At 40.0% G+C, this 22,596-nt stretch overlaps 1 long non-coding RNA gene across 1 annotated transcript in view; it reads left to right on the top strand.

The window, feature by feature from the left end:
- Positions 1 to 10,616, top strand: part of LOC122465709 — a 39,215-nt gene extending 28,599 nt beyond the window's left edge. Inside the window, exon 3 of the long non-coding RNA XR_006290729.1 lies at positions 9,606 to 10,616. This is a non-coding gene — a long non-coding RNA (uncharacterized LOC122465709). The remainder of the gene's footprint in view (positions 1 to 9,605) is intronic.
- Positions 10,617 to 22,596: the final 11,980 nt, after the last annotated feature.

Below are 22,596 nucleotides of genomic sequence, written 5' to 3'. Positions count from 1 at the left end.
CTTTTAGCAATTCTCTTTCACTCTGAAGCAAGAGGCATTTTCTTCATTTAAAAACAGCATTTAATGTGTTCAATTTGCACAGTGACTTGCAAATAGCTAACAAGAGCTGGGCAGAACCAGGCTTGCACGGATGTCTTCATATTTGATTGGTGGCTGTGGTTGTTTAGGGAGGCAGGACATGGAGTTTAGACTATCTGGAAACAAAGAAAGAGGGGTGCATTTTCAGTCATTGCATTTCAGAGAAAGAGAACTCTAAATTTTCAATAGCGCTGTGCTCCAAACTCATGCTTAATTAGAAACAGCAGCATCCAGAAGCATGATCCCAGGATTGGAAGTTAGAAAGCTCTGAATTCTACTCCCTCCTTTATCATGTTAGCACTATATGTCTACATCAGTTTTCTCATCTGTAAAATGGGATTAATAATACTTCATACCCAACATGTGGAAATATTGCATGAATTAATCGATTAATGTTTGTATGACTCTCTGAAAACCTGAAATCCTATATAAATTCTAACTGATGTTATATAAGAAATAGCATGGTACAAAAGTGCACCTTACATTTCCTTGCACACACAAAACAAATCTTCTGCCTTCTGTGAATGTCCTTCAAATATGTGTACACAATTACCATAACTTTCCCAGCACTCCAACCTTACTAATTAATCCTATCTCAGATTTGGGACTTTTCTACACGGCACAGTTATGTGTAGTAGAGGGGTCTGATTTCTAAACTGCACAAATGTGGTGTGTACTATCTGGCTCATGTGCAAACTGCTGGCATGCACTAAAATCTCCCAGCAACTGCACCCCTCTAGTGTGCAAACCCCTCCACTGCACATTATATAATGTGCGCTACAAAACTTGTAGTGCATGCCACCAGAGTGTACAGAGGCCAGTTAGTGTGCAGCACGTTGGTGCACTCTTTAGCAGTCACATCCCTCTAGTGTGCATTGCCACACTGTGTAAACAATGCTTACACTATGTTATGGTTCTCATTAAAACAACAGGAGCTTATGTTCAGCAAATATATTTTTCATTCATGGTTTACAGACATCTAACATCACAAAACCCAGCCTGCTTTTAGCAGCAGCCTACAGTTCTTAGCTTGGTTGGAGCTAAGCATTCCAATATATGGAGTATTTTTTATCACTACAAGCCACCTCTCTGATGCTTATACAACAATAAAAGCCTTACATTCCACAAGCAATAATTGTTTACACATTATTCTTTCTAAATGAATCCACCAGTTATCTTACTTTTTGTTGCTGTCTTCTGAATTTCCTCAGTTAACTCAACACCTTTTTGTTAGAGTGCCCAGAAATGAATGTCATATAGTAAGCACGGTCTCATCTGTGCAGTTTTACCAGCTCTAATGATTTTATCATGAGTCTCATGGTATTTGGTGTTTGCCTTAAAGTCCCAGCTATGGGAGTCATGTGATTACATGAGACTCTCTGCTTTCATTTTTTGAGAGTAAATTTCTAGCCCCCATGGTTACAGAGAAAAGCTTGAACATGTGAACCCTGAAGGCTCAAAACCCAGAAGAAGACCAACACTTATTATTTAAAAGTTCATGCATTTTAGGACAATCTCATGATTTTGGGGTGCCTGAATCATAATTTTGAACACTTGGGTTTGGCAATATTGCTAATGCCATGCAGGGCTTGAGCCTATGGCTCTCTGAAATCCATGGCAAAGCTCCCATTGATTGTAATGGTGGAGGATCAGGACCAGAGAGAAAGGCACTATCATCTTCCTGGTCCATGATGTGATGGCTCTATGTATGCAACCCAAACATGTAACAAATGCTCTGTTGCCATATCGCACTGCAATTACATATATAACTTGCAACATCCCTGTGAATTGTGCAGCATGACTTCCTTCTTACGGTTGCTCCCACCCCAATATTTTTGGTCATTTTTCCCAAATGTGTTGGCTGCATTTTTCCAGGTTGAATCTCTCTTTTTTTTTTAATTTCCTGGCCATATATTTAAACTCTGATCCCTTTGTATTTTTGCTCCATCCTCCCTTGTGTTGGCAAAATCTTGCAATACAACATCATCATTCAGGTCTAACACTGTTCCTTGCGGTATCTTGGACGCTTAGATATTTTGCCATTGTTTGGTTTTTTTCAGGCAATATTTCATGAGACATAGTAGTAAATACTTTACGTAAGCTGAGATATGGAATGTAAAGGTACTTCATTTCATTCATCCCTTAATTTTCCAGTTCTACCACAAAACAGTTCAAGTTTATTTGCCATAATGTATTCTTTATAAACCCATTGTTGTTTGTTGCTCGTGGCTCCAGGAATAATATCTGAAGTTACCATTTTAAATAATGATTCAAAACTAGAAAAACGTTAGTTAATCCTCATAACGTACCTATTGAAATAAGTCTGTTGTCTCTGTTTTAAAGATGATGACCATGAGACACAGAGAGCTTGAGGGCTTGTCTGCACTTGAAATACTACAATGGCACTATACTACTCTAGTCCTATGCTGACGGCCCTGGTAACCCACCTTCCTGAGAGGAAGAATTCCTCCATCGACCTAGCGCTTTCTACACAACAGGTTAGGTCTGCTTAACTACGTTCCTCATGGATGTGGATTTTTCACACCTCTGAGCAATGTAGCTGAGTCAACCTAACTTTTTAATGTAGACCAGGCTTAAGTGACTTGCCCAAGGCCACTTGCTAAACTTTTCTTATTCAAGACATAAACCAACCATTGATGGATTAGGAAGAAATTTGTTCTTTGAGTGGGTTATTCCATAACTTTCCACCTGGACATTTTTTGCACCTTCCTCTGAAGTATATGGAACTGGCTACTCTCAGAGACTGGATACTGGCCTAGGGGGACTTAAATGAGAGCTCAGCACTTCTGAAAATCAGACTGTGCTTATATAGGAACCTAAATATGAATTTAAGACCCTGACTTTTGATAATCATTTTTTAAAATCTTGGCTCTCTTACTTACAAATGTACCCTTCCTTAATGGCATTTCACAGACAAAAATTAGACATGGTGTTTGCCTCCAAGAGCTTACATTTATTTAAAGCATCTGACTCAAATCCCCATTCCTGCACAGGGATTTGCAGATGTGGGTATAAGGATCTGCCCAAATGGTTCCCTTTGCAGAATCAGGGCCAATGTTATGGCTACAAGATGAATATAACTAGACTCACTAAACAGTCCTAAGACACTAGAATGGAAGAATAGGAGAAAAAATGTGGGTTTGGAGGTGGAGCGGGGTGGATAAGGTGAAGGAGGAGTCTGGTCCAAGCATATGGAGCAGCATGGAAAAAAGCATGAAGTCAAGAGGGGGAGAAGCAAGCAAAAGGAAGCCTTAGAGGAGAAAGGAATGGGCTGAGTTAAGGCCCAAGAAGGAGGTGTAGGAGGGAAGGAGGGCTGAGATGTAGGCAGGGAGAGAACTGTGTAGAGCCTTAAATTCAAACTTCTGGCACTTCCCCTTTATTGTAGGGGAGAGAAGCCAGCAAGGGATTTGAAGAAGAGAGAGATGGACATGAAGGAAAGATGAATTTTAGCTTCAGTATTTAAGATAGTCTTGGTGCAGCCTAAGCAGAATGATCCTATGTATGTTTTTCTTGTTCCTTTGTAGCAACCAAGTAAATCTCAGATAATATATCCCAGGTTTTATACTGATCTCAGTGCATGCTGGGAACAGCAGTTTAGGAGGATTTTTAGTGCTGTGTGTGCCCATGAAAAGCAGTGATGTTCTCCAGAGCTTATTGGGATCTCATACGAGTCACCCGTTACAATTTTTCCATAAAATTTAAGGGAAGATTGGGATGATTTCTCTGCTTTTGGAATGCATTTCAGCCAAAGAGGACTTATTCCTGAGGTATATGAAAATTTTTCTGAAGAGCAAATTTTTGGTCTTTCAAATGAACCTGGTTGTACCAAATTGAAGGTCTTGTAAAAATATTTTCCCCAGGTGGAGGATATGCCTATTTACAAGGCCTATGCACCACTTAAACCTTTAAGAGCTGATGAGGAGGAATTTCAGAATCTAGCCTATTAAGCCAACAAAACAAGTACTTTGAACAAGTTGACAATAAAGAGTCCTAAGCCATGAAAGAAACCGTAGTTCTCTGATTGTGACGGTCACCCCAGGCGGATAGGGTGGCTGGGTGCCCAGTTTTCAACCAGAAAGTTCAGTTGAAAACGGGAACAGACACCCAAAGTCCGGTTACTACAGGCAGGGGAGGAGGGAAAGCACTGGGTCATCACCTCCACCAACCCCTATTCAGCTGGGACTGCCTCCTACCTGGGTTGCGCAGCTGCAGCTCCCAGATGTGGCTCTGCAGGCTAGTCTCTTCCCAACCTGGGCACAGGGGAAGTTGTGAGAGGGGGAAAGCAGCGAGTGACTGTGGAAGGAGGGAAGAGGAGCAAACAGGGGTGGGGCCTTAGGGGAAGAGGCAGGGCAGAGGTGGGGCGGGGGAGATTCTGGCACTCCTTTTTAAATATTACAAAGTTGGCGACCCTACATGCAATAGGCCAGCACACCACACACCACTTTAAATCTTGTTTTGCTATGGGTATAGCAGTGCGCTGGCAATATTTTAACGAGGGACTCCCCCGAAAACAGGGTTTATGTGGTACACAGGCTTTGTGCTGCAGCCTCTGCATTGGAGGCCCTTGTGTTTGTGCTGATGGCTGCTGCCTTCCCCCACCTCCTTTGTTTTCTAAGGGCTTGTCTACACGGTGTGTTAGTCCAAACCAGTGAGTACAAATTTTGGTCCATGCCAGCGTGTTGCACGCTAACTTACCTATGTGGTCCCTAGTGGTGTGCACTAAAAGTTCCCTGGTACACATTAATGTAGTCCTATTTCAAACAGTGCTACATTAATATGCACTAGGGAACCTTTAGTGCACATCAGTAAGGTCCACGTGGGCCAATTAGGGTGCAACGTACTGGTGCAGCCTAGAATTTACAAACTAGTGGTGCAGACTTATGCACCGTGTAGACAAGCCCTAATTTAATAGTCCTTTGTTCTTTTTCATCCTTTATGTGCTAGACAGAACGCATGCTCCTCAGGGATGCACCTCCTCAGGGGGGTGCAGCCATTTCAATTTAGCATCTTAAGCTTTGAAAGGCCATACTGACATAAAGTGCATATATCCATATTATGACAATCCAGAGACAACTTTCCAGAATGGATATTTTGCATTGGTGGGACACTAAAGCGGCTATAAGTCATCTTCATTTAATTTTTAAGTAAATTCAGTATGTGGTATCTAGGTTGACTTAAAGTTTCGGAGAAAACTTGAACCTTGCCTAAAACTAGGGGCCTTCTATAAATGCTTAAACTGCACATCAAATCTTGTGGCACCTTAGAGACTAACCAATTTATTTGAGCATAAGCTTTCGTGAGCTACAGCTCACTTCATCGGATGCTCACGAAAGCTTATGCTCAAATAAATTTGTTAGTCTCTAAGGTGCCACAAGTACTCCTTTTCTTTTTGCAAATACAGACTAACATGGCTGTTACTCTGAAACATCAAATCTTGCAGTCTGTCTGTACATATGTGCCTGTGTTCATGTGCTCAGTCATGCGAGAAGTTATATGGGGAAGAGATGTTGCATAGTCAAAGAAAAATACCCATTTCACGATATGGGCCTCTTTAGGAAATCATTTTATTTTAAATAATTAGGATAGATTAGTAGAAAATGCTTTCATCTTTGCATTTTGTCTATGTTGCATTTTAAAATAATTAAGAATCCAGATTGTTTCTGTTTTTCACCTCAGTTTACTGGCATCCAGCAAAGAAGCCTACACTTTGATTTTAATCATGGCCAGACAATACAAGGTCTCGGTCTTAAAGGCAACTAGAGCAACAAGCAGAAACCCTGCTGTGTAATTTCAAAGCAATGTACTTCATGCTGCTAACCCTACAGTATGATTTCTGTTCTGCCAATGGCTCCAATAGCAGACAACGTCCAATTTGCACCTCTCACATAAATCTACATTATGCCAATAGGGTTAGAAGAAAACCACAAGCTGCCCAGCTCAGCAGTCAGAGGTCTGTTAACAGATCTTTAACTATGATCTATTGTGCAGGAAAGTCTGAAATTATGAATGCAGAGTTTCACTTTATAGAGCTCTCACTTGTGTTACGCAGTTTTTCTTGAGATAATTATAAGTGTTTATTTTGGCTTTTAACAACTTTAATCACATTATTTAGCATGTTCTTATTTTGTCACTGAGTTAACCAGTACTCTTACCAGTAATTTCACTGGCATAAGTTTGCTTAATCGGCAAACAGAATAGAAAACTGAGTTTAAAGCTGTTAATTGTGTTAAACTTCACAGATGCCAAGATGTTGCTCTTAATTAAACTTTTTACAAGATATTTTCCAAATGCCAGAAGTGCTGTCTCTCATAAGCATAGAGCATAGTTTCCTACTTTCAGTTGTGTTCCCACTTTAAACGGCTCAATGCTGTGAATGTTCCAATAACGGACTGGCCTAGAGAATGGAAGGCTGAGGTTGAGGTTATAATAGTAGTAAGTTCAGTAAAGCACTTCTGCTTATCTGAATTCCAATTTATAAATAACCTTGGCTTCCTGGGGAGAGTAATTCAGTCTGTTAATTTCAGGCCACCGTTTAAGTAACATGCTGTGCATCAAATTGCATTTGATAGCTTTCTAATGGCGGGACTACAATATGCTTAAATGAGATCTATAAACATATCCCCTAGTGGGAATTTCAACCCAGGTCTCCAGTGGTAAAAATGACAGTTCATTCATATTTGGCACTTCTTGTTTTGTGTGCATCCTAGAACAGTGTAATTGTCCCATTCTATACAAAAATATGCACTTTTTGTTCTAATCTGAACCACTTACAGTTCTTGGCTCACACTATTTTGTGTAGTTTCTAACTAAGCCTCCTAATAAAGTATTGCAAAAGCACAGAGCTTGTTTCTTGACACACGCACCCTACTTTACATCTCCAAAATAAGGTATTAAAACTTGCTGTCAAAGGTGATTTGAACCTGGAGCGCTTATTAAAGAACAATAGTTTTCAACACAATAAGAGTGTTGCTTCTTAATCCCTAGCAAGTAGTTGTATCACTTACAAATAGAATACTGCCCCACTAAAGGCATCTGTGCCAGGGCGCAGGAGTATTCTGTAGTGAACAGAGACATCTTCACTCCCTCCCCTGGAGATGGAAGGGAGTGAAAGCCTTTGGGAAGGTCAAGCTCTATGCCCAGGGGTCATGGGACAGGGCTGAAGCTGGGGAGTCTGTTTATTTTCTAGTTATGTTGAACTGTGTTGTTCTCTTGTTGTAAACAGCACTTTTTAACCTTCCCAAATAATCCTGAGAAGAGACCTTGCTAACTAAGATTGTTTTTGAGTAGCAGCTGTGTTAGTCTGTATCCGCAAAAAGAACAGGAGTACTTGTGGCAAGACTGTTTTTGTTGCTGAACCATTCTACCAACTCACAGCATCCCACTGAAACGAGGAATAACATCCCAGTGCTAAAGCTCCGAGTTGTATTTTAAAATATGGTAATGAGTTGCTACACCTTTACAACCACATCTAAAGTAATGGTGAAATTTCTCATAAAATTGTTTGTTTTGTTTTGCTGTTTGTTTGTTTTTTTAAGGGTAAAGAAACTTTTCTCTAATGTCCAGTGTAGTCCAGTCTTTTCGAGAACTTCCATTTGTAGGCTATTATAATGCCCTGAATTATACCATGCTAAACAAAACATTGCAAAGTTTTAATAAACTTCCTGGATCATGTCATGACTCCTCCATATTGAAACAGTCAGACTATGCCAAACTGTTTGAAAGCAAAGAGATTCATGGAGCACAGCTTTTGTGGAAATGGTATTCACCCTTAGTTAACTCTTTCTGAGGCCATATAGGTAAAATTGTCAATGGATTTTGAATCAAGAATAAAGTGCGAGAGTATTTCAGGGGGGAGAAAGTATCTGCATCACTTAGATTTTGTTCCACTTGATTTTCTATCTTCAAATCTCCCTTTAGAGCCCTCAAGACTTTCTATGCTGATTTCCTGATCAATAAGGACGCTTCACCATCTTTCACTCTATCATATGTGTCTGATTGCAAGGTCTTAGGAGCTAGAATGTTGTCTCTTAAAATGTTCCATTAAGCACCACGTGCATTTATGGCTCTATAAATAATAGATACTAGCACTCTGGTTATAGTACTGCCAAAGCCGCTAATTATTTCAGCTGTCATACTTCAGCCTTTTAGAGATACCTGCAGCCTTTCCTGCTATCATGGCTATTCATTTCAACAGCCCTTTTTAAAACTTTCTTCTCTGCAATTCAATTACAACTAAACATCAGAATAAATGGAGTCACTTCTAGTTTCAGGTCAGAACTCTCTTTCTAAAATACCTTCAGGAAGCATGTATATCTTCACCCACAAGTCTGACATGCTGATACAGTGCAATGTGTCTACACTTCCTACTAGTCATAATATTTACAACATATTGTTAATAATGAATTTCATAATAATCCTGTCACCTGACCAGAGGGTGAACTTCACTAACTCAATGAATATATATATTTTGATATTTGGTGGAAAATGAAACATCATGATGTAATTACTAAACAGACAACATTTTGACAAGCAATTTTTAAAAATGTTCTTATGGCCCTGTGCATATTTCATCACACAGTGCATGTGCCACATTAGTAATGTTAGTAGGAGTAGTGCATCTAACTCCCCAAGCATTGAAGAAAAAGGGTCAAATTTAAACAAAAGTTAAGAAATTCAGAAATAAGCACCTACTTCCTCCTTAACATAACCTTGCATGCCAAAAGATTGTTCCAGTTTCAGAAAAGTGTAAGGACTTATCATTGATCACATGTGCTATCTAGGCTTAATAGAGTGATGACATTGACTCTGCCTGAATTTTTAGTCCTTCTATAGGTTTAAATTACATTCTTAAGGATAATATTTAGGAAATGGGGTGGGGGGTCAGAAATCAACCTAAATTTTGCCTTTTATTCAAAATAAACCTAAACTTGAACTGTTGCTGTTTTTTGGTTTGTTCATTTTGTGGCATTACAAAATGAACTAAAGTATCGTGTTGTGACCTACCAGCTGTGTCAAGCTAAGCAGTTTCAGGCTGGTTCAGCACTTGGCCTGGAGACCTGAAAGAGACACCAAGGTGCTGCAGGAGGTTGTGCCAATGATTCAGCAGGTGCTAGTCTTCCTTCTGATATCGTATTGGCCAAACGCCCTCAGTGAGGGGCTTCTAGAGATGCTGACTTTCCGATATCAAGCCAAGATTTGTGGCTATTCAGGGTCACTTGGAACTGGGCAAGGATACTGTAGTTAACACCGTTACTTTTACAAATAATGCCAACTGGCCTACCTAACCCTGTCCTGAAGTTTCAGTGAGAAAAGGAATTTACTGTTATGTACCGTTGCTATGGGCAGTTTGAACTGCTTCCTTTCTCTTGAGCGTATCATTCCAATGGTGAATGAAGTGATTCTTCTGTATAGTTTACGTATCAGTTTGTTATACTTACAAAGTATGTTGGAAAGCTTTGGAATGAAAGATGCAATGCAAGTATAACAACATTCTGCATCCTCCTCAGGTATCTCTGCACATCCTATATCTGGCCTGAAGGAAAAGGCCTATGTTTGGGAGTTCCAGACTCATTTTCAGACGAACGGCTCAGAAGCTTCACAAAGACATCCATTTCAACAAAAATTGAATATAACAGAACTGGGAAAGGCATACTCAACGTTTCCTGTCACCAGCCAGCTGGTTTTACATCCTAGCATCCCCTGGCAATACACCTGGGCACTTATAAGCAGAGTCAGGCACAGTATAATGTGATTCCTAGGAAAGTGCATCAAGCATAAAAAGATAGAGGAACAGTGACGCAATCATCATCAAACCAGACAGCTTGATGGCATATGTCACAAACCAGCCAGCAAAAGTTGTTTATACTGGCAATAAGCCCCAACACAGAGGACTTCTAATAAAAGCCTTTTAAGGAAAAGCCAGCAGCATATGTGTGCACTACATAAGCCAGGAGAGGGTACCTATCATGGCTTATGAAATTTTGTCATAGAGTTGGTTACCATTAAGATAATGATCTTGCTGCAGGAGTGGAAATACCAGAAAAAATCAGGTAGCAGCTCGTGCATCCAAACAGGCTCTATGAAATTCCCCTGTTCTTTACTCCTATGATGACTGTGTGTTTGTGTACGTCTGAAGTGGTATATATTCAGCCAATGGCATCCGTGATAATTACAGGCAAAATTAGTGCCTGGAATGACTCAACTGAAGTCAATGGAGTTACACTCTGGGAGAATTTTATCCCCTGTGAACAGTAACTACTGCCGTTTAGTGCTGTGTACCATGTAAGTGCTAGCAGTAAATTTAAATACAGCAAATATATGGCTTTGTGAGCGGTGCTGTCTCCTGTCAGATGCACCCTATTCCCCTGACTGTAACCATTGCTGTTGTCAGACAATGGCACTGCATGGATCTCATGGACCATGACAGCCAATAGCAAAGGATGTAGTATAAAGTTGCCTAAAGCAGCGGAGTATATTTTGTGTCAAAAATCTACAAATATAATTCTTTCTAAAGGTGCATGTTCTTGCACTCTCTCTATCAAGATAATATAAACCTAATATAGAAATCTCATTGGGGAAGCTAAATTTCTGATTAGTTTGATATTATTTCTTAGCATACAGGATACACAAAAAACCATTGCAACCAGTCACAAAGGGGAAAATATATATGCTCTTTGTGCATATGCATAACTCCAGCACTGAGAGTTAAAGCAATGCAAAGTTCAGATCACTTTAAATTGTAATATATCAGTAAGCCAGGAGATATAAAACAAATATATAGAGATATCTGTGTGTTTACATATAGATAGGTTAACGGACTTCATATGGATGTGCAGTGGTCTGTGTATCTGGATTGCAGTGCCATATTTTTCTTTGACTACTATTGGATTTCCCCATAATGCTTAGCAGAGCTGATCATAAGATTTTGCTGCAGCAATTCAATATCAGTTCAATTTATGTGAAATAGTGTTAGCATGTTTGAATCAGATTTTGTCCAGTGCAGGCAACTTATACAGTTAGGGCCACTTTTTTCAGAGTATGGCTGAGGAAAAGGAAGCTGGAAACAGCGAGTGATGAGAGGTCAAAAGGGCTTTTCATAAAGGAGGGGATTAAAAATATTCAGAGGGAGCATGAGTGACGGTGCCAGTGATGTGTAAGACTTGGGTTGGGAGGTGAAAATCGAAGGTAAAAGGCAGTCTAGTGAGATGCTTATTTAAAGTAGGTCATTCATATCATCAGTGGATGAAGGAAGGTAGCAAGTTGAAGATGAATAAAGCACAAGGCAGCAATGAAGCTAAAAAAAGAAAATGTAGTAAATTTCTTAGAAGGAGGAATTTGGAGAATGTGGTGTAGGAAAGCAAATAGCTCAGACCAGGCACCTAGAAATGTCAGTAACCTCTACGATGACTGAATGGAGAAAATGAGTTTTCAGACTCTAGAGTAGAGCTGGTTGGGAACTTTCTGTCCAAATGTCTTGACGGAAAGTGCAGTTTCTATAAAATTTTTGATTTTACCAAAAATGTTTTGATTTTTCCATTGGGAAAATCAAAAGAAAATATTTCATTTGGGGTTGGTTTGATTGGATTGAACCAAAACATTTGGAGTCAGTTCTACATGAAACCGCATCTGCTTAAGGTCCATGATGACTTATGGGCATTGTAGTGCGAGTGCCTCAAGTCCCAATTCTTCCCTTTGGCCAAGCATATGGTGCATCCTGGGGAGTCACATAACTGCAAGTACATCATGGCATATGTAGTGTGGTCCGGCAACGTGAGGAGAAGAAGCACCTGAACTACAACTCCCATGAAGCACCAAGGTCCTTGGACAAAGGCAATTTAAAGTCAAAATTGCTTGAAGCTAAATGGTTTGATTCAGTTTAACAAACCAAAATTAAATATTTCATTTCAGAGATGTCAGTGTTTCTTTTCTATAAAATATGTCAAAAAGAAATATTTCTGTTTTCAAATACATTTTTGGAACTTTTCATTCCATTTAAAGTTTCAGTATTTCATTTTTTTGTCCCAAGTGGAAACAAAAAAAGTCAAACATCCAGAATTTCCCTTGGGATACACATTCTGGTTTTTCTGAGCTCAACTATAGAGGAAAGCTTAGTAGATGGTAAGCCTATTCTTTCCATGTCTGCTCTTGCCAGTTACTCTGTCTCTCTCCCCTTTGATTTGCATCTTTTTATCTCCACAGCCCAACCGATAAATTTGAGTTTGCATGTACTCATGCACTGGTGTGGTTCAGCAGGAGAGACAAAATGGAAGATGATCAATTTGGTCACGAGTCAACGAAAAAATAAAATGCTGACACTGGATCCTTCCCTTGTCATCAGACATTACTTAGGGCATTAATGATGAAAGTAGACAGTATATATTATGAGATTAATTAGGGAAATAGACTTTGCCAATTAGAGCAATGTGCAGATGTTAAAGAGGACAGTGAGACAGAGTTTAGGGAGAGTAGAGTCAAATTTTAAGATCTTGAGTGTTGATGGCATCTCAGTCATGCAGAAAGGGAAAGTGATCCTTAAAATGATTAAGTTGTTCATGGTGGGGGAGGAAAGGTGGGATGAACCTAGAGTTGCTGGGAAAGTTGCAAGGCTATGAATGTCCAGAAGGAAAATCTGGGTAGGGTAAAGTTTGCAGGCGGGGTTATAAGCATGGCTGTAAAAGTCCCCAATGATTAGACTAGGACCAGGACAGACCAACAGTATTGCTGATGTCCAAGAAGTAACAATTAACAGAGTTTATTAGACTAAAGCAGTTCATATCCTACAGAACAATAGTAGGAGACGAGAGAGACTGAGTGAAAAGCAGGGAGAGAAAAGGGAAGATGGACTGCTTTCCACTAAATCATTCCATTGATTTATTTAGATTTCATGACAGCTTTTCTTTGTTGAAATAATGCTCCATGTAAATATCTACCCTTTCAATTAATGTATTTGCAGTTATGATAATGAGGGATAAAAATGGTCAAAACTCCAAAGGAATTGTATATATGTGTCAAATTAATCAAATCAATCATTAAAATAAAAAGTAGTATCAAAAGGATTATAATGTGATAATGTGATAAAATGCAAATGCCTGCATAATGCTACAGTGATTTGTACAAGCAACATTCAAATATGAAACACAAAGCTTGTAAAATGTAATTGTGAAATTTTCATTCTAGTACAAAATGTGCATTACTGTGAAGGTTTATTAGGAAAAACAAGTATTTTGCTTGGTAATATAAAGTATCTTTTATTTCCAACTTTAGTACTAATGGATGAATTATGTTTGTTTAATTTAACTACTTCAGATGTTGTAAACATCTGGGTAAAAAGTATGGTGTTTGAATGCCAGAAAGATAAACTACATTTATATAAATTATTTGGGGGAGTTCTCTACTAAAGTTGCATTTGCAGTTCTGTTTACTTTTTTTTCTCATTTTAAAGGGATTTGAAACTGTTTGCATTGCTATTGGTTGTTTAAAAAAAGGGAGTGCTTAAGAATAGTAAAGCATCAGATTAAAAGACATACCCAAACCACAAATATGGGCTAAACATGCCAAGCTCTTATATTGCTGTTTAATGATCATTCATGCGTAACGTTATTTTAATGATTTTGTTTTTCCACAAAAGCACAGTACAGGGTATGTGAAACATGCCAAAAGGGCACCCTGACCCCCTTTAAGATCTGCTATTAACCTAAAAAGGATCTTGTACTGGACATCAGATGATTGCATAGTGTAATTATAGAAACAAGAACAATTGGAATATACATAGCAGACAGGCAGTAGGGAATCAGTAACTGCACATGTACAGCCTGATCCTGAAAAATGCTGATCACTCATAACTCTCACTGACTTTCAGCTCCTGTTGACTTCAATGGGAAATATGACTGATCAGCATCTTTCAGGAGATAACCTTTAATGATCAAAAATAAGGACCGACTAAATGATCCTGCACACTTGACGGTGGACCAATTTTACCTTCATCTTTTCTATTACATTCTGGTTAGGTTCTTAAACCACACACATCACCATGGTACTTAAGTGCCTAATAAAGACAGCCCTCCAAATCAGTGTTTTTCAAACTGTAGTTCCGTCCTTTTCTGGGAAGGCTCATACAAGCCCCCAAAAAATGAGGATAAAAGGGAATGTCCATTTTTATTACAGTTTTATTAAGGCCAGAACCCATTATTGAATAGTTCAGGACCAGCAGTACTGTTATGCCTGTAAGGGGAAAAGAGAAACACTCAAAATTGGGCTGTAACCGGGACTAGGGTACATTGCACTGCAGTTGTGTAAACTCTGCATTTGTTAAGCGAGGGCATGTCTAATCCAACAGCAGCCCATGTCTGTCATAGGGGTTATTTCTCAACCCGTTTGTCTTCCTGAATTTTAAGGCAGTTTTAAAGATTCACTTTCTGTGTTGTGTTCTTAGGTTGTACACAAAAGAGAGAGACTGTGTCAGAACTGGAACCAAATGTGTTCTACAAATATGTATTAATACCTCCAATATGCATGATCCTGAAAAGTGTTTCATACACTGTGCTGGGGCAGGGAACAAAGGAATTCAAACAGGCCACCACTTCAGATCTAAGGTGAATAAAAAATGCTGAGAGGAAACAACAGGTTTCTCAAAACGCTAGAAGTCACCAAAATTTGCATGCCTTGCATTTTATCATTTTCTTTTCATATAATTAAGATGAATAAGTATTAAATTATGTAAAACTAAAAAGCCAATCCTAAGCTGTATGTTAGAAAAATTCTTTCTCCAAAATAGTCTCGAAGTGAAATTAAATGTATAGATATATATTTTTAAGTGGTGTAGTTTTGGGTACACTATTCAAAAATGCCTACATTCATTGAAAGTCAATGGGACTCAAGCTCCTAAGTCACTTAGGTTCTTTTGAAATTGTTGACCTTTATCAATTAAATAGGTTTACTAAAAAATAACCCCTCAGGATAGCAATAATAAATGTGCAGTAGTAAAATTTATAAAGTTTCTACTGCACATATTCAGTACACACATTTCATATGGTCATATCTTTGTGTAATAGGCTACCAATATTTTCTTGAAAAACCCTGCCATGTTAGCAGACGTTGATGCTGCAGGAAAAGGGTTAATTGTGTTCTGAACTATTAAGGCAGATTGTTCTTTATTTCATTTCTATATGAGGGAGGTTGGAATTTCTCTCTCTCTCTCTCTCTCTTTCTTTTATTTATATATATATATATATATATAGGCTGAGCAGCCCTGAAGTAGGAACCCTAGGAGCAACCAAACCTGGTGAGAAAACTTGAGCAGAATTCCTATGTTTCAGGTGGTTAATACAGCCAAGCCTCAGGAAAGAGGAGAGTGGGCTTTGTACTAATGCAAATTGGAAAATACACTTACTCACACTTTAAATAAAAAAAAAAATTTCCCAAACAAAACAAAGATATTGCTATGTTTATGCTAAGTCTATGTCTCATACTTCATTCATTTTGCAGCCATTTTTTCATACACAAATTGTGTGATTAGAATATTTTTTACATATGGGCAAAAGTTTTTTTTTCCAGTAACTCAGAAAAAAATGAAAGAATTTTGCTCATATACTCTATACGAGGTGCACATGAATACTAACCACGTCAATTAGAAAAAATGACAGCAAAATGACTACAGATTAATAATACCTTTGTTTGATGCTCTGTAGAAGTTATAAACTATTGATTTTGCCTGGCATTACTAAAATTATTTTGTGATCTTAAGGATAGAGCTCATTCTGTCACTATCATTACAACATAGGAAAAATACTAACCCTGCATGGTTTACTAACACAAGAGGGGTTTCAGAGTAGCAGCCGTGTTAGTCTGTATTCTCAAAAAGAAAAGGAGGACTTGTGGCACCTTAGAGACTAAAAAATTTATTTGAGCATAAGCTTTCGTGAGCTACAGCTCACTTCATCGGATGTCCGATGAAAATGTTTATTTTCAACATTTCTCATTTAAAACGTTTAATTCTAGTTTGTGGAACCAAATTGAAACATTTTTGTTTTAAATCAGTTTAGCATTAAACTACATCTGTGTATGGTGCTCTGGTACCTCTAGGAAGCTGCACTTCATGTGCTTCTTGCCCACACTCTTCCCTTTTGGCCAGGCATCTTGGCTGGACTACATCTCCCATGATGCACTGCAGTTATGTGACTCCCATGATTCACCAAGTACCTCAATCAGAGAGGAGACCATGGTGCATCATGAGACAGGAGAAAACTGCATTTTACATTGAAAAATCATTTCACTGGAAAATTCCCAACCAACTCTAATCAATAGCCATCTAGCCAGAGCAGAGACAGTCATTCAAGGTATAGCATTTCAAATCATATGGGACATGAACAGTATTGGAATTACAAGAGTAAAGACACAGGACCAAGTTCATCTGCTGTAACTCCATTTACAGCAGGGATGAATTGGCCCCCAAAGGGTAGATTCTTGGTAGAGAGGGCTGCAGTCTACAGAAGTCTGAAGTCTAAGAATGAGGGGCGATCAGCAGGTTATCTGAAGTGCTTGTATACGAATGCACAAAGCCTTGGAAACAAGCAGGGAGAACTGGAGGTCCTGGTGATGTCAGGGAATTATGACGTGATTGGAATAACAGAGACTTGGTGGGATAACTCACATGACTGGAGTACTGTCATGGATGGTTATAAACTCTTCAGGAAGGACAGGCAGGGCAGAAAAGGTGGGGGAGTAGCACTGTATGTAAGGAAGCAGTATGACTGCTCAGAGCTCCGGTACGAAACTGCAGAAAAACCTGAGTATCTCTGGATTAAGTTTAGAAGTGTGAGTAACAAGAATGATGTAGTGGTGGGAGTCTGCTATAGACCACCGGACCAGGGGGATGAGGTGGATGAGGCTTTCTTCCGGCAACTCGCAGAAGCTACTAGATCGCACGCCTTGGTTCTCATGGGTGACTTTAATTTTCCTGATATTTGCTGGGAGAGCAATAAAGCGGTGCATAGACAATCCTGGAAGTTTTTGGAAAGCGTAGGGGACAATTTCCTGGTGCAAGTGCTAGACGAGCCAACTAGGGGGGGAGCTTTTCTTGACCTGCTGCTCACAAACAGGGAAGAATTAGTGGGGGAAGCAAAAGTGGATGGGAATCTGGGAGGCAGTGACCATGAGTTGGTTGAGTTCAGGATCCTGACACAGGGAAGAAAGGTAAGCAGCAGGATACGAACCCTGGACTTCAGGAAAGCAGACTTCGACTCCCTCAGGGAGCGGATGGGTAGGATCCCCTGGGGGACTAACATGAAGGGGAAAGGAGTCCAGGAGAGCTGGCTGTATTTCACGGAATCCCTGTTGAGGTTACAGGGACAAACCATCCCGATGAGTCGAAAGAATAGTAAATATGGCAGGCGACCAGCTTGGCTTAATGGTGAAATCCTAGCGGATCTTAAACATAAAAAAGAAGCTTACAAGAAGTGGAAGGTTGGACATATGACCAGGGAAGAGTATAAAAATATTGCTCGGGCATGTAGGAATGAAATCAGGAGGGCCAAATCGCACCTGGAGCTGCAGCTAGCAAGAGATGTCAAGAGTAACAAGAAGGGTTTCTTCAGGTATGTTGGCAACAAGAAGAAAGCCAAGGAAAGTGTGGGCCCCTTACTGAATGAGGGAGGCAACCTAGTGACAGAGGATGTGGAAAAAGCTAATGTGCTCAATGCTTTTTTTTGCCTCTGTCTTCACTAACAATGCAGCTCCCAGACTGCTGCGCTGGGCATCGCAACATGGGGAGTAGATGGCCAGCCCTCTGTGGAGAAAGAGGTGGTTAGGGACTATTTAGAAAAGCTGGACGTGCACAAGTCCATGGGGCCGGACGAGTTGCATCCGAGAGTGCTAAAGGAATTGGCGGATGTGATTGCAGAGCCATTGGCCGTTATCTTTGAAAACTCGTGGCGAATGGGGGAAGTCCCGGATGACTGGAAAAAGGCTAATGTAGTGCCAATCTTTAAAAAAGGGAAGAAGGAGGATCCTGGGAACTACAGGCCAGTCACCTCACCTCAGTCCCCGGAAAAATCATGGAGCAGGTCCTCAAGGAATCAATCCTGAAGCACTTACACGAGAGGAAAGTGATCAGGAACAGTCAGCATGGATTCACCAAGGGAAGGTCATGCCTGACTAATCTAATTGCCTTCTATGATGAGATTACTGATTCTGTGGATGAAGGGAAAGCAGTGGATGTATTGTTTCTTGACTTTAGCAAAGCTTTTGACACAGTTTCCCACAATATTCTTGTCAGCAAGTTAAAGAAGTATGGGCTGGATGAATGCACTATAAGGTGGGTAGAAAGTTGGCTAGATTGTCGGGCTCAACGGGTAGTGATCAATGGCTCCATGTCCAGTTGGCAGCCGGTGTCAAGTGGAGTGCCCCAGGGGTCGGTCCTGGGGCCGGTTTTGTTCAATATCTTCATAAATGATCTGGAGGATGGTGTGGATTGCACTCTCAGCAAATTTGCGGATGATACTAAACTGGGAGGAGTGGTAGATTCGCTGGAGGGCAGGGATAGGATACAGAGGGACCTAGACAAATTGGAGGATTGGGCCAAAAGAAACCTGATGAGGTTCAATAAGGATAAGTGCAGGGTCCTGCACTTAGGACGGAAGAACCCAATGCACAGCTACAGACTAGGGACTGAATGGCTAGGCAGCAGTTCTGCGGAAAAGGACCTAGGGGTGACAGTGGACGAGAAGCTGGATATGAGTCAGCAGTGTGCCCTTGTTGCCAAGAAGGCCAATGGCATTTTGGGATGTATAAGTAGGGGCATAGTGAGCAGATCGAGGGACGTGATCATTCCCCTCTATTCGACATTGGTGAGGCCTCATCTGGAGTACTGTGTCCAGTTTTGGGCCCCACACTACAAGAAGGATGTGGATAAATTGGAGAGAGTCCAGCGAAGGGCAACAAAAATGATTAGGGGTCTGGAACGCATGACTTATGAGGAGAGGCTGAGGGAACTGGGATTGTTTAGTCTGCGGAAGAGAAGAATGAGGGGGGATTTGATAGCTGCTTTCAACTACCTGAGAGGTGGTTCCAGAGAGGATGGTTCTAGACTATTCTCAGTGGTAGAAGAGGACAGGACAAGGAGTAATGGTCTCAAGTTGCAGTGGGGGAGGTTTAGGTTGGATATTAGGAAAAACTTTTTCACTAGGAGGGTGGTGAAACACTGGAATGCGTTACCTAGGGAGGTGGTAAAATCTCCTTCCTTGGAAGTTTTTAAGGTCAGGCTTGACAAAGCCTTGGCTGGGATGATTTGATTGGGGATTGGTCCTGCTTTGAGCAGGGGGTTGGACTAGATGACCTCCTGAGGTCCCTTCCAACCCTGATATTCTATGATTCTATGATTCTATGAAGTCATGGGGGAATGAGTTCCTATGGTAACTAAGTACACCATATTTTCTGGCAATATATTAAAATGAAAAACCAAGAAGTAATAGAATGTAACAGCAGACTGTAGTAATAGAATACTCAAACATTAATTATTTCTAGTTTCATCTAAGTCAGCCTACAGTAAAGTTTAATACTGAATGCTAAAACCAACACGTGTCCAGAACCAGAAGAAAAAAGCCTCTCTCTGTTTAATGTGGAAGCAGAAAGGGAAAAGTAAAGCCAATGAAAACATTTCGATTGCTATCATATTTTGCTTTCAGCACAAAAAGTTGAGTCTGCAGCAAGAGCAAGAACTGTAGTAGAGGATGTCACCTACTGAGGCAAATATGAAAATCTAGGCTTACAGAAGGAAGGGAGAGATCCAGAATCTATAGCAGGAGAAGGATGGGACATTATTTCTGTAGCAAAAGGACAGAAGGTTAATGCTTGTAGTAAAAGAAGTCTACAGGAAGAGAAGATGACCGAGATACGAGGCAAAGGAACAGGCCAAGGAAAGGAAGAAAGGGAGAATGTTCTGATCTTGAATACAATAACTCTAGAGCAGAGAGAGACCAAATGAAAAATCAAGGTTGGAAGGAGACAAACAGGGATTTAAAATTGAATGCCTATTCTCTCAGCTCAGAAAAGGCCCAATGGCAAAAAGGCTTTCAAGCAATCTTTGGCCAATGAATAGGGGAAGACACTAGTCAAATAGAATTTAAGTGGGCTAGCAAAGTACAGAAATCCTCTTTTTGCATTTTGGATTTCCCATGCCTTTTCACCAGTCAGCTAATCAGAATTAAAGCCATATCCAATTAACAATAGCAAAGACATTCAGAGTTGTGTAACAGCCACCGTTTTGGCTGACCCCAGGGATTTACACAGCTAGAAATGTACAGCTTGAGCTAAAGAGCCAGGTTTTGTAGCTAGGAAATTGGAGAGACTTGCCTCCTCTCTGGATCAGACACCAAGGGGGACATGTAACACACACTAACCAGTGGGTTACATAGGCTCAGTGGGCTACTATTACTTCTTCACAAATAAGCTTATCAGACATCACCGCAACTCTAACCTGGACTCTGACCTGAGCCTCAGCTCAGTACTGGCACCCAGTCTTATGTACCTCAGTAGGCCAAGTTCTTCCACCCCTTCATGAAGGATTGGGGTCCTCTGTGGACCAGAGGTCCTGTCCATTTGTCGGATCAGGAAGAAGGCCCTGACCTAGTTTAAAACCAAAACCCATTTTTGTCTCTTGGTCACTGGAGAATCCAGTCTGAACTAGTATATGCATACCTCTCCAAGGAGCTGGCTTCAAAGGGCTGATAGTGGAGGAAGTTCATTAGCATCCCCTTCTTACTAGAGAAGGTATACACAATAACACATACACAATTGCATTTCTAATTCAGTGGATCCCAAAGGAATTAACCCTAAATCAATAAGGTTTATCTTAATTCTGTAAGGTTTGTCCAGGATATTACAGGAGATTGTCTCTGTCACATTTATAGCCTATAATATGTAGGTGAGAAATCTGCTTTGCTGCTGAAAAATTTGATCCTCCCCACACACTCTTTACATCTGCACAGGAAGCAGAGAATTACCTGCAGGAGATAGAAGAAATAATAGCTCTTCGTGTTTTCACTATGTATGCTGTTGTTGGGGATAGACAGTTGGGGGATATTGACACTACTCAATTCTTGTTAGGGATCCCCCCTTCTGAATTTTCCCCATGGGCATTGGTTTCCTATTCTTGTATTTTGTTACACAAGTTTAAGAGGCACCCTCCCTTCTTCTCTACTTTCTTTCCCTGTTCTTTTGCCCCATGTTATAATCTAAGATATTAATATTGTTCTATATTTTTATTGGGTCAGAAACCACTCAGGATTTACACCTTCACATCATGCCATCAACAAGTGCTGTTCTTATTAAAGTGTGTCAATATTCAGGAATAGCATGTTATCCTGATGTACAAATGCAAATGGTTTACTTGAAATGTTTAAGATTCATTGACTTTGGGAAAATGTCTAATATTTTCCCCATATGTGGAATGACAAATACTAAATCTTAAATCAGGTGCCCAGAATTTCATATGCATAGAAATTATTCGCATTACATTAGTATAGGCCCCGCACGGGATCAAGGGCCCATTGGTCTAAATACACATAAGACGGTCCCTGCCCTGAAGAACTTGCAATCTAAATTACATGCAAAAAAATTCAGAAGAATATCCATGTTGCAGAGTCAAGTCCTCAAAAGTTAGGAAACGGCATCATTAAGGTTGCCTGTGCAAATACGTAGATCCGAGAAATGTGAAATGTGATTTGTTCTTAGGGGGAAAAAGTGATAAAAATGAAAGTTTAGCTGTTTTGTCAAAGTTTATCTTCAAGGGGATTTTTCCCAATTTTCCAATGAAAACCCCCAAAATTTTGTCAAGCAGATATTTCCCACGGAAATCTGTTTTGAGAAAAAAGTTACTTTGATCCAAAAAAATCTAGAATCAAATATTTCAACCAGCTCTATATGTGCATTATGAAAGTGGTACAATCTTTAATAAAATGTTCACAATATTTTTTCAACAGGAACCCTCTAGTCCTGCTCTCTTCACCTTGGGGTTCCAGTCTCTGTTTCTCATCCCTAGATTTGGAGGAGATGGCTATCATTCCTGGACATGCTGCTCTCAGCCTCCCAGTCAGTCCTCTGTGTCAGATCCCTGTAAATTCAAATCAAGAGTGCCGATGAACATGAACTGATCAACCAGTGCTTAATATACTGAAGGAATGAGCCTTCTTTTCATACATATCACATAACTAGTCTTGGCATTATCCTAGTGGCATTCAGTAGTGTTTTGATACATAATATGTGGCTATATACTTCCCATATAGTACAAATAATGATTATATAATAAAGTGGGAAATGATCTGTTTGGCAAGTGAGGCTAACAAAAATAAATGTCCAAGCACCAGGAAGCCTCTGCAGTATTACAGTGGAAACATGAATAAATTAGAAGACATGCTGATATTTTCCTGGCTGAGTCACTAATAATATGTGTGAATGGTGAGGAACCGAGAGTATTGGGGGATCTCCAGCAATTCATTTGGCCAC

The sequence above is a fragment of the Chelonia mydas genome, chromosome 4 (genome assembly GCF_015237465.2).
Source record: "Chelonia mydas isolate rCheMyd1 chromosome 4, rCheMyd1.pri.v2, whole genome shotgun sequence".
NCBI lineage: Eukaryota > Metazoa > Chordata > Testudines > Cheloniidae > Chelonia > Chelonia mydas.
This window is presented reverse-complemented; position numbering and strand designations above follow the sequence as displayed.